The following is a 13,607-nucleotide window of genomic DNA, read 5'->3' on the forward strand; positions in this document are numbered from 1 at the left end:
CCTTTGTAAGTTGTCAAACTTCTCATTTATCATGTTTGCCAGCAGTGTTTGTAGAGCTATTTGGGAACTCTCCTCTGGATTATTCATTATCTGTTCTGACCCCTGATTATCAAGATTGGGAATTGAGATACCCGGATTTGCCATTTTTCTAGTGTTTTTCTGGCTTACTCTGCCCATTTGAGATGAAGATAGCACCAGTTTTGTGCTAGAACACTATCTTAAGGAAGTTCTTTATTTTTTTACCTTGCTGTACTTTATTTCCCTGTATTACTTCACAAATTAACAAAATCAGCTAAGGACCTATTTACATAAAATTCATCATGTTTCTCTAAAATCTACTCTCTTTTTGGAAGCCTGCTTTTAGTTGACCCAAAAGTATATTATTCAGGAGGTCAATTCATCTCTCACAACTCTGTAGTATTAGATTATCATTTAGGATCCTCCTAGCAATATGATTTTGTGTAATCCTGCATCAAGCAGCATATTTCTTTCACCAGAAGGGAAGCCTCTGTCAAACAATTAATAATAGGTTTTACTCCTCCTGGCCAGCATCTGTAGTTATATTATCTTCATCTATTTCATGATCTGTTTGTGTATGCTAAGGACTGCTGTGAAAATAAAAAGGCCCTTCTCAGCATTTAGCATTTGTATACCATTCATAGATATGAAGGTGTTTAAATATTACTAAAATTGCTTTGGAATAAATAATGTTCACCTTGACTATCTTGAGAAAGAAGAATTGGTTTCTCAGAATTTTAGATAAGAACTTGAGTGAAAGAAACAAAAGGAAAAGTGAGGAAAAACTCAACACATACATTCAAATTAAACAAAACAACCCAAGAAAACACAAATTAATTCAGTACTCACGAACCTGCAGGAAATAAATGATTAAAAAAAAAAAGCTATGACAAGCTTATGAAAATCCTGAGTACATGGGAGTGTGAACTGTTGTGAGGATAGTGGTTAAAGCCCAGACTGGACAGAAATATCTGTACACAATGCCATTCACCTGTTATTATAAATTTCAGGAAGAATAACATAAAGTGGGCTGAGCCCAAGATCATACACAAGTTGGAAGCCAAATTCTATATGAAAAATAATCAGGATAATTTAGGGCTGAGGACATGACAAAGTGGTAAGAAGACCATTTAGGGGCACAAGACACTCAATTCAAAATCTATTATGGGTATTAAAAAGTTATGATTTTAAATAAATTGTAACATTTTAATATGTGAGTGGAGAAAAGTCCATGAGACAGATAGAATGAACCCACGTTGGAATGCTTCTACTTAAGTGATAATGTTTTGTGGTACTTCAGGCAAAACAAAGTTACACTGCAAATGAACATGGATGTTCAGTTGGGTAATGGAAATACTCTACTTAACAGGTGTAAATTAAATAGATTTTTTTGGGGTAGATTTTATTTCTTGAACTAAGAAACTGGATGATGTCCCTGAACTTTTTCTCTCAAGACTACCACTCTACTACTTTGAGCCAAAGTTCCAATTCTGATATTCGGTTGGTTGTTTGGACATAAGAGACTCACGGACTTTCCTGCCCAGGATGGCTTTAAACCATGGTCATCAGATCTCAGCCTCCGGAATCCAGGTATGAGCCGTCGATGTTTTTAATAACTTAGTAAATTGTACCATTACAGCAGTTATAAATGATCATTATAACCTGTGTAATATATGTGTGTACGTATATATCAATGCATACATGTAGAAATATTTTATCACATTTTTGTATCTACAGAAATTTATGAAATCATCCTTCATTATAAAACAAAAAGGAAAAAAAAAGTTAATAAGGATCAAAACAAAGGGAATTGTCACACGTTTCTTGTTGTTGAATGGAATGTGAATTGTGAGAATCAGTTTGGGAAAACCATCTCTACATTAACAAAATAGATAATAGCTATTAATTCCAATCCATCTATTTTCACATATTGTGTATCCTCACACATTAGTGTCAAAATCAAAGCAAACATTTTTGCCTTTGTATTTAAATCACCTGTTATAATTTAGGTGACAGATGAAGTAATCAAATAAGGATTAAAATAATAGTATGTGAGGCTATGAGTTAGAGCTGAAGAAGATTTCAATATGATGATAACTTAAATTGCATATTTCTTACTTTTACTCTCTTGTAACGTCCCGCATTCTCACATTAGGATTGCATAGAAGGTTCTCACTAAATTATATGTACAATTATGAAAAAATATATTGAAAGAATATGAGCACAGTGTGTTTTAGCTTATTGAGACCTGTAAGGAGTAGTGTGTTTTTGAGGACTTGAAAAACGTTGTGATGGAGATGAAGGAAGGCATGTGCTTATTCTGGAAAACTGTCTAGAGGATTGCTCCCGGAAAGATAGTGATGAATTCTTCCAAAAGGTTACAATGAAATCACTTTCAGAAGCATGTTCACTGCTACACTATTCACCATAGCCAAGTTATAGACACAGCCCAGATGCCCTTTGGTGGAGGGATGCTTGGAGAAAGTATGGTACATATACATAACTGGATTGTACCCATCCATTATGAAGACTGTTAAATTATTTGCAAATAAATGGATATATCTAAAAATATGTTAAGTAAACTAAGTCAGAGCCAGACACACAAGGGAGCCATGTTCTGTCTCATATTTGGAAGCTAGAACTTTATACAAGTTTACACAACAATATTAACCAAAGCATGCTATTTGCAGAGGGGTATTTAAAAGGTGTAATTTCTTATAAAATTGAACTTTTAATCCCACAAAATCAATACTAGGAAACTATCACTTGGAAGATGTGAGGGGAAGTCAAAAGGAAGGAATAAAGAGTGTGATGGAGGAAGAGAATGAAGGCATACTATTCAATGCCGATAGAATGAAACTAGAAAAACATTAAAGTGGGGGTGAAATTTGGAAGGGTGAGGGGAAGTTATATAAAGATCCATTGTACTTAAAACTGATTTGTTGAATGGAAATTCCCTTGTACAACTGTTTAAGATAATAAAAAATAAAATTAAAAACAATGGAGACATCTGTTCTTAAATTGTGTTCTCTTAAACCTTGACTCAATATAATAGTTTCCTCCTCAGAAATTTTCTTTGCAGTTATTTTCCTCATAGTGACAGAAAAGTGACCAATACAATGAATATCAATACATCACATTGCACATCATAAAGATATACAATATAAAATCTCAGTAAAATATTAGAATTCATTACATGATAAAATAACAGGTAGAATGTGCCAAAAGCTAATTGATTTTTTCCAAGTACTTAACCTATGATATCTAATTTAATCCACACAATAATTCCATAAAGTGTAACTATTTCCATTTTGAACTCTCAGATAATGATATTGAAGTCTTTAGAGTTGGAATTACTAGTACAACATTGCACACATGGTAAGTGTTAGCCTAAGGTCCATCTCCCACTGTATCAAATAACTTCATTCTATTTTATGACTAAAATACCAGCACATAGTCTACTAATTCTAGGAAAATTACCCAGAATTATTGTGTAGACTCTAATAATATTTCACTTTGTTAGAAAATAGGTAACTGTAATATGAAAACTCCACGGTCATAATCAATTTACACCTCCCTTGTGAAAGGAACTGCTAAACTATAACGTTCTTGATTTCTAGCTCAAAATAGTAAAAATCATATTTTACCCATGACTCAACACTGCACTGCCTGGGGACGCCATCTCTGGTTAACTCAGTCTTACTGAAAGAATGACCTGCCCAATTCCTGCTAGAAACAGACTGCAGGGCTTATGGACCAATCATTTCCACATTGTAGCTCACCTAAGTTGATTACCATTAGACGTATTTTGATTGCTTTTGATACCCAACATTTTGAGAGAAATTTACAACTTTAAAATGCTATTAAAGGAAGACTGATATAAAAATCACATTTGAACCCAGATAAATATTTTACCTTTCATATACGCAAAAAATGCAGTCTGACCTATCATTAATGTTAGAAACGAAAGGTTAAAAATTATAGACACCAAGACCTAAGCAAGAATTAAAGACTCTCCAACTTGTGAATACAATTGGTTTAAAAAGATATCAAGAAAATTTTTGCCTGTGCCATGGAAACCTAGGGTTTCTCCTATTCCATCCAGTAATGTTTTCAGAGTGTCTGCTTTGAATCCGAGGTCTTTGATCCATTAGGAGTTGATTCTGGTTCAGGGTGATACAAAAGGATCTAGCGTTATTTTTCTACAGTAGTTAACCAATTTTGCCAGCACCATTTACTGAAGAGGCTGACTTTCTTCCATTCTTTTTTTTTTTTTTAGCTCCCTTATCGAAGATTACATGGTTATAGGTCTTTAAGTTCATTTCTGGGTTTTCCATTCTATTCCATTGGTCCTGAGGTCTGTTCTTGTCGGTACCAAGATATTTTGATTACTATGGCTTTGTAGTAGAGTTTGAAATTTGATATTGATATTCCTCCAGCATTTTCTTTCTGTTAAGTATTGTTTTTGTTATTCAGGGTTTTTATTGTTCATATAAATTTTGGGATTGCCTTTTCCATTTCCTTGAAGAATGAGGTTGGAATATTGATAGGTATTGCATTGAATTTGTAGATAGCCTTGGGAAGTATTTCCATTTTCACAATGTTGATCTTTCCAATCCAGGAGCATGGGATTTTTGGCCATTTTTTAAGTTCTGTGTTGATTTCCTTTTTCAGGTTTTTAAAGTTTTCATCATAGAGGTCTTTCACTTCTTTGGTTAAGTTAATTCCTCGGTATTTTATTTTTGGTGGGGCTATACAAATGGAGTTGCTTTCTTAATTTCAGCTACACTTTTCTTATTATTGGCATATATAAAAGCCATTGATTTTTGAGTGTTTATTTTATACCCTGCTACTTTGCCAAAGTTTTGAATCACTTTCAGTAATTTGGGAGTGAAGTCTGTGGGATTCTTTAAATACAGGATCATGTCATCTGCAAAGAGGAAAAGTTTTACTTCTTCTTTCCCTATTTGCATCCCCTTTATGTTTCCCTCTTGTCTTATTGCTGTAACTAGGCATTCTAATACTAGATTGAAGAGAAGTGGAGAGAGTGGACATCCTTGTATCATTCCTGATTTTAGAGGAAATGGCTTTAGTTTTTCAGCAATGAGTACAAGGCTGGCTGTAGGTTTGTCATATAAAGCCTTTATTGTATTGAGGAATGTTCCATGGATTCCTAATTTTTTCAGAACCTTCCTCATAATGTTGTGTTGGATCTTGTCAAATGCTTTTTCTGAATCTATTGAGATAACCATGTGATTCTTATCCTTGCTCTTGTTGATGTGATGAATTATATTGTTTTTCGTATATTGAACCAGCTTTGCATCCCTGAAATGAATCTTGTTTGATAGTGGGGTATGATTTTATTAGATGAATTATTGTGGTTGATTGGCCAAATTTTGTTGAGAAGTTTTGCATCAATGTTCATCAATGATATGGGTCTATAATTATCTTTCTTTGATGATTCCCTGCATGGTTTGGGGATGAGGGTAATTAAGGCTTCATAGAATTAATTCGGTAGTGAACTTTCTCTTTCAATTTAATTGAAGTGTTGAAGGAGTATTGGTGTGAGATCTGCTATGAAGGCCTTGTATAATTCTGCTATAAAACATCTGGTCCTGGGCTTTTCTGTGATGGGAGGTCTCTTATTGCTGTTTCTATTTCAATGCTGGATATGGGCCTGTTAAGATGGTTTAACTCATCTTGGTTTAGTTTCGGCATGTCGATATTTGCTAGGAAAAGGTGAAGTCTGCTAAGTTCTCAAACTTATTAGCATAAAGTTTTGAGAAGTATTCCCCTATAATGTTATGAATCTTGATTGTTTCTCCGGTGTTTCCATTCTCATCTCTAAGTTTATTTATTTGGTATGTTCTATTTTTTTCTAATAAGATTAGCTAAAGGTGTGTCTATTTTGTAAATTTTTTCAAAGAACTATCTCTTTGTATTGTTGATTCTTTCTATGGATTTTTTGGATTCTAATTCATTTAATTTTGATTTAATTTTAAGTATTTCTTTCCGTCTACTAGATTGAGGTTTATCTTGCTGCTCTTTTTCAAGGAGGCTTAGCTGTCTCATTAAATTGTTGGTTTCAGATCTCTCCAATTTATTGATGTAGAAACTCAGACCTATAAACTTGCCTCTGAGTACTGCCTTTGCTCTATCCCAGAGGAGCTGGCAGTTTGTGTGCTCCTTTTTGATGAATGTCATGAACACTTGAATTTCATTTCTAATCGCTTCCATGACCCACTGGTGGTTCAACAGTGTTTTTCAGCCTCCATGTGTTACAGGACTTTCTTTGGTGGCTTTTGGTGTTGAGTTCTAATTTGATTCCCTTTTGGTGTGAGAGAATGCAAGGTATTACTTCAATGTTTCTAAATTTGGACAAGTATGCTTTGTGAGCTAAAATGTGGTCTATTTTGGAAAATGTTCCATTGGCTGCTGAGAAGAACGTGTATTCTGATATTGTTGGGTGAAATACTCAGTAGATGTCTGTTAAATCTAGTTGATCTATGCAGTTGTGTAGGTCTGCGGTTTCTCTGTTGAGTTTTTGCCAAGTTGATCGATCCAGTGGGGATAGTGGTGTGTTAAAGTCCCAAAACAATTAATGTCTTTGGATCTATATGAGATTTGAGGGAAAGTAGTGTTTCTTGGATATATTTGGCTGCTCTGTTGCTTGGCGAATACAGATTTAGAATTGTAATTTCCTCCATAAGGAGAGTTCCCTTAATTTGTATGTAGTGAACTTTTTATCTCTTCTAAGTAATTTTAATATGAAGTCTATTTTATCTGCTATTAGGGTAGTAATTCCTGCCTGTTTGTGGGGGCTATTTGCTTGGTAGATTTTGTTCCAGTCTTTCACATTCAAAATGTGTTTGTTTTTATTAGCAATGTGTGACTCCTGAAGGCAGCAGATAGAAGGATCTTGCTTTTTAACCCAATTAGACAGTTTATGTCGCTTAATTAGAGAGTTAATCCTGTTAATATTGAGATAGGACTCTGAGCTATTTGGGAGTTCCTGCCTTTGATAAAATGGCAGGTGGATAACACCTTCTTGTGGGCTGAGACAACTGGGTTCTTCCTATGGTTCTTGGATTCTCAATTTTGGTGTGCTTTCTTAGCCTTTATTGTGGTCTTGTTGGTTTTCTAGGTGTAGGTCATCTTTAAGTATCTTTTGTAGGGCTGGATTGGTGGAGATATATTGTTTCAATTTTCTTTGCTATGGAAGGTTTCTATTTGACCTTCGGTTATGAAGGAGAGTTTAGCTTGTACAGTATTCTTTCTAGATAGTTGTTTGTCTTTAGGGCATGGCATACATCATTCCAGGCTCTTCTGGCTTTAATTGTCTCTGCCGAGAAATCTGAGGTGATTCTCATTGGTTTCCCTTTATAGGTGATTGTTCTTTTCTTTTTGACAATTTTATGGACCTTTTCCTGGGTCCGAATTTATCTTGTGCTGATTATAATGTGATGGTGGGATGTCCTGTTATGGTCTGGTCTACTTGGAGTTGTAACAGAGTCTTGTATCTGAATAGGTCTATCTTTTTGCATGTTTGGTAAGTTATTTGCTAGGATCCTGTTAAACAAATTTCCTAGACTATTAACTTCTCTGAAGAGGAAAGAAGGATGACCAATACACACATGAAGAAATGCTCAACCTCCCTAGCCATAAAAGAAATGCAAATCAAAACAACATTGAGATACCACCTCACCCCAGTTAGAGTGGATATAATCAAGAACTCTAGTAACAACAGATGCTGGAGGAGATGTAGACACACGGGATATTTACTACGTTGTTATGGATGTGTAAACTTGTTCAACCACTTTGGAAAGTAGTATGGAGGTTCCTCAAAAGACTCCACCTAGAGCTCCCCTATGACCCAGCAATCCCACTTTTGGGCATTTACCCAAATGATCACAAACAAGACCACTATAAAGCTACCAGCACAACTATGTTTATTGCCGCATTATTTACGGTAGCTAAGATATGGAACCAAAACAGATGCCCCTCAGTAGATGAATGGATCAAGAAAATGTGTTATATATACAAAATGGAATTCTATGCCTCCATCAGAAAGAATGACATCGCCCCATTTGTTAGGAAATGGATTTGCCTTTCTTTTATGAAGAAAAGACATCAATTCTATTGCATTTTTAATGCCTTATGATACTGAAGATTAAATTATAAACTATTAAAGCTTGAAAATAACTCATTTTCTTAGGAGTAGGACACAAAAGACAAGCTTAATCCATTTTAAAAGACCCTTATTTATACTACAAATTCACTCTTATAACTACAAAGATTCTAAAAATAAGAAGTGCAGTGACACAAATGAAATAATTTAACTGAATCATCTATTCAAAGGACTATGTTAATAGAAAACCAAGTTATAATAATAGCTTACCCAAGTCACTTACATTCTTTTATTCTATTTTATTTAGTTTCATAAGAACTGGTTTTTCATAAAATGATGCACAAATCCTATATACCCACTTACATTTTCAGATTTTAACAATATTTATTTCAGAAATGATTTTTGCTCTATAGTCAATGAACTTAAATAATTCTAAAATATTCAAAGGGTCTTCAGAAATTGCAAGACTCACTCTGGGATGTTATTTATATTGGAAAAGATTCGAAAAGCCTTATTTGTTAATGTTGTGATAGTTACTCCCATAAAAGAAACATTAGTGAAGATCTCATTGCAGGTACAAAACAACTTCAAATGCATCCACAATCTGGAGGTGACACATGCTTTTTGTTTGTTTGTTTTTGAAAGGTATATCTAACAAGCATATCCACAATACTGATTTTCAGTCAATATGATGGGATATTCAAACCTAATAAATACAGGGTAGATTATCTTAGTGAAAATAGATATGATCTTACGAAGAAAGTTGTTTTCAATAGAAATCCGGAAAGAGTTTATCCACTTTGTGTTTCATAGGATTAACCAGAGAGTAATACCTGTTTGGTCAAGTTGGCCAAACACACTCAATGCGTATATGTTAAAAGTATGACCAATTTAAGAGGTCAAACACATATTTTGTACTGACAGTGATCTTACAGAAATAACTTACTACCTAATTATTTCTGTATCTTCCTACCTAACATATAAAAGGAATTGAAAGTGATCTCTTTTATCTAACTTAATGTTGTAAATATTTTTATTATGATGACATTATTTGACATATATATGTACAGAAGGGTGGTTCCAATAAAATGACATGACAGAATGCTGATAAATAAAAACATTGCAACACAGCTCTTTTCAACCTCACCCTGTCCATATTGGCAAACAACATTGCATCAGCACACGCGCACATATACATATACACACATGTGCGCACATGTACACACACATATACATTCAGAGTTTATTATACAAAAAAGTTCAAATAAAATATTAGTGATTAGTACAAATGATAGTTTTCCTTATTAAAAAAAGTACACAATCTAGTCACCATGCATGTTTCATTGTACTTGCCTCTCCACAAATGACCACTTAATTTATTTTAATTAATTAATTAATTTGTTTGTTTGGTTCTAATACTAAGGCTTAAATTCAGGTCCTGGCTCTGTCCCAGAATTTGTTACTTTTTTGTTTTAGTTTTCTCAAGGCTAGCATTTTACTGCTTTCCCACAGCTCCATTTCTAGCTTTTGCTGGTTACTTTCAAATCAGAATCTAATGGCCTTTTTCCCCCCTGCTTTTTCTGGTTTCAAACCACAATCCTCAGATTTCATCTTTCTTATTAGCTAGGATTAAAAACAAAAGCCACCATGTGGCTTCTTTTTCCTCTATAGTTATTAATGCACATACTTAGATAGTAATTTAAAACTGAGTGTATAGAAACAAGATGTATAGTGATGATATTGTCCTGTCAGAAATTCATGGTAGTAAATTTCTTCTTAAGGCCATAAACAAAAAATACCATGATATAATATAAGAGGACTCACTATTGAACATATGAGGTATAAGAGCTTTCTAATAGGTCCATTATTTATTGTTGCCCAACATTAGGAAAAAGTATAACGCAGTAATAAAATAGAAGTCCTTTGTATGACTACTTAAATTTCTTGTTTTTGTAAAGACACACATTTTCATCTAAAATAAGTAGGCCTGTCTATTGTCTTCATGTGATTTTGATGATTGAAGGTGCTTAATGAGAAGTCAAAATGTATTAGTAGTTCTTTGCTATCAATTAAATCTCACTTTTTCTTCCTGGAGAATATAATGATTAAAGCAATAATTCAGAATCAGCAAGCAATAGTTCAGAATCACGCTTCCAGTGCAAGTGGATCACCAGTAAGTAATCCTCAATACCATTTTCCACAAAGTTTTGTTACAGATACAATCGGCCTTCCTTCTCTAGCTGCTTTTCTAGAATAGACACATTTGTTCATTGTACAGGAAAAGTGTGATTTAACTGATTTGTCAGATCTGTTACTAGAATTGTCAAGGATTTATATTCTTGTCTGTAATTTAGTCAAAGCTATGTATCTTTGGGTAGGCTACTAAAATGTATTTACTAATTTCAAGTAAATACATAAATTCTATTTCCATCTCTTTTTTAAAAATAAAATTGTTTCCTCTATAAATTGATCAGAGGCATGGATGGAATTTGTGGCTAGCTAGGTCATTGTACATCTTTCTCTTCCTCTCTCTTTTTCATAGTTCTCATAGATAATATGATTGCTCCATAATTATCTTAATTTATTTTGCTTTTATATTTTTGCTTGCATCATTTCACTTTCTGCTCTGCCATTATCCCAATCATTTTCATAGAAAGCATTATTTCCTATTTTCTCATTCCTAGAATAAGCTGCACATGAAGACACCACTGGTCATCATTTTCAGCCTATAACTTTGAATATAGAGGAAAATCTTTCTCTTTTCTCTATCAATTCCCTATTCACCAGTGAGAATAATTTAGAATAGAAAACATGGAAAAAGAGAAAACAAATCATGGTGAAAAAACAGAAGCAGAAAATTCATTGGATTTTTCTGACCAGTTCAACCAATGTGAATTATTGGGGAAATACATAGGCACCTCATTCCCAGTGCTACTCAAAGTCACTGGTTAGGCAATTCTGATGAAGACAAGGAACAAGATGAAAAAGTGAGGAATGGTATCATTTGCAAGAAAAAAGATGGAGAAGGATCCAAGCAAATTTCTTCTTTGGGCTGCCGAAAATACTCAGCTTACTACAGTGTAGACACTACTTTCCAAAAAGGCCACTCATGTGAATATTAGGAATGAGGATGAGTATACCCCACTTCATTGGCAAGCCTACAATGGACACTTAGACATTGTCCATGAGTTGGTTGCTCGAGGCAGATATTCATGAAATAATTGTCGATGGCCGGACACCCCTGCACAGTGCTTATACATGGAATAATACCAGAATTGCTTCATTTTTACTTCATCATGATGCAGATACCAATGTCCAAACTAAATGCCTCTTGAGCCCCTTGCATCTTGCTGCTGAGAATAGAGGTAGAAAAAATATGCTGGATTGCCTTCTGTTGAACCATTTTATCAAACCAGGTCTGAAGAACAACTTGGAAGAAACTGCATTTGATATTGCAAAAAGCATAATATGTATCACTACATCTTTGAAGTTGTGGAAGGCTGTTCAAATTGTTCTCATATGTTGTAATGGTTCGGTTAAGTTTCTTAAATTTCAAAAATGATGGTCCATCTTTGTGTACTTCCAAAATATTCTCACAATACAAAGTAACAGCAATATCTTACTGTAAAAATTCATGGATTCCATGGTATTCTTCCAAGTGAATTGCCTGACTTTGATATCAAAATGTATTCAAGACTTGTTTGTATATATCTATAATGATTTCTGCAGAGTTTGTGATTTTTTAAAATCAGAAATAAGTTTAACTTACCTGTTGAAATGAGTAGTAAAGAAACTAAAAATATTTCTGGTACTTGTCTGAAAATGTTTATTTTAAAATAGTCTGTATTCTGTTTGTATAATGTCCAAAATCTATTTCATTCTCTCCAAATATAATACTTTGAATTCTACATTGATTTATAATATATAGGTTCATTAATAAATGTGTCCTTTCAGATTGCATTCCATATAGAAACAGTTTAAGATTCCGTTTTTCCTAGGTCCTTATAGTATTTTATTTCTTTGGGATAAAATGACAATGTTATCTAATTTCAAATGTTTTGTAAAGGTTATGCTATGTAAAGGCCTTTCTAAGATGAAGAGTTAATACACTGAAGACAAACTTTTAATTCTATGAACTAAATGTATTCTTTCACTTGTATCTTTGTAATCAACTTTTTAATAACTGTTTTTCATTTCTTGAATCCGAAGAATACTTCACAAATTTCCATATCATCCTTGTGGAAATGCCATGTAATTCTCTGTATTGTTGCAATTTGGGTAGATGTGCTGCTGAAGCATATAGTATCTTGTAAATTTAAGTAGTTAATGATGCAATCTTAATATAGGCATATATCTTTCGTTGCCTATTTGTAACAAGGAAACCTTATTTTTCCTAGCAATGCTATTGATCTTATTTCCCTAAAATTCTGTGTAGAGTGGGGAAAAAATGTATATTGTTTAATCAATTGCTCACATTTCAAACTTTTTTGTCAATGACTATTTTAAGTCTTTTTCATTTTAAACCTGATCATACTTTGAAGCCTTTATAGCTAGGTTCAAAGGTGATGACTTTTTCAAGTACTTATTTGTCCAACTGAGTTAGATTTGTGGAGCTAAGGGATTCAAAGTAAGCTTTGCTCAAGAGCTACTTCTAAACTTGTGCAGCTTAAAATGTCCCAAATGAGGTCTTACTGGCACAAATGTCTCCCTGACCCTTTCCAATTCTTCCATGTAGGAACAGACACACCAGAGTATCTTACCCTGACAGCAAAGATTGTCTTACTGCAACAAAATTAATCTTAGTTACAAGGGATCATAGAGAGATGAACAGTTCAGACAGCACTGTTCAGACTAGAAGGTATTTTATCAAAATATAATTGTTTATTATACCTATCATTTCAAAAGTAGCTAAAGCCAAGAAGGTGAAAAATCATTCATATGCATGATTACCTAAAGTCCTGGTCTTCTACCTTCCAACCAGGCAGGAACTTACACTACAGCATTTACATCACCAAATATTTCCATAGCTGCAGGAGAAGTCCATATATTTCTCCTCGATTTTAGGCCTTAAATTGGTAATGTTTTTATCACATTGTTTCCTCTTGCCTCCAGTCTGTAAATCTACAAATGGTAAATCATTAGGCCTAACCCTACCAAACACTGAGGTAGAGATAATGGAATAAAACTTTAAAACAGAGTTGCCTTTGATATCCTAACAACAACAGAACAATGCAAAACATGTGCCTTTTTATTATATTACATATACTTATATAATTTATACTTATATGTGCTGATTTTATATTTTACACAGTGAAACTTACTAGAATCAGTTGGTAATTTGAGAAATAAATTTATATTTACTTATTCCAATAAATACAATTGGAATATAAATAATTAGGTTTAGAGTATATATTAGAATATAAAAGTATCAATGCAATGTCTTTTGGGATACCTTCTAAAT

At 33.5% G+C, this 13,607-nt stretch overlaps 1 pseudogene; it reads right to left on the reverse strand.

The window, feature by feature from the left end:
• Nucleotides 1-12,345: 12,345 nt before the first annotated feature.
• LOC122111041 lies at nucleotides 12,346-12,445 on the reverse strand (annotated as a pseudogene).
• Between the last annotated feature and the right edge of the window lie 1,162 nt (nucleotides 12,446-13,607).

This window comes from Dipodomys spectabilis, unplaced genomic scaffold (genome assembly GCF_019054845.1).
Source record: "Dipodomys spectabilis isolate Male_0828 unplaced genomic scaffold, ASM1905484v1 ptg000084l, whole genome shotgun sequence".
NCBI classification, from domain to species: Eukaryota; Metazoa; Chordata; class Mammalia; order Rodentia; family Heteromyidae; genus Dipodomys; species Dipodomys spectabilis.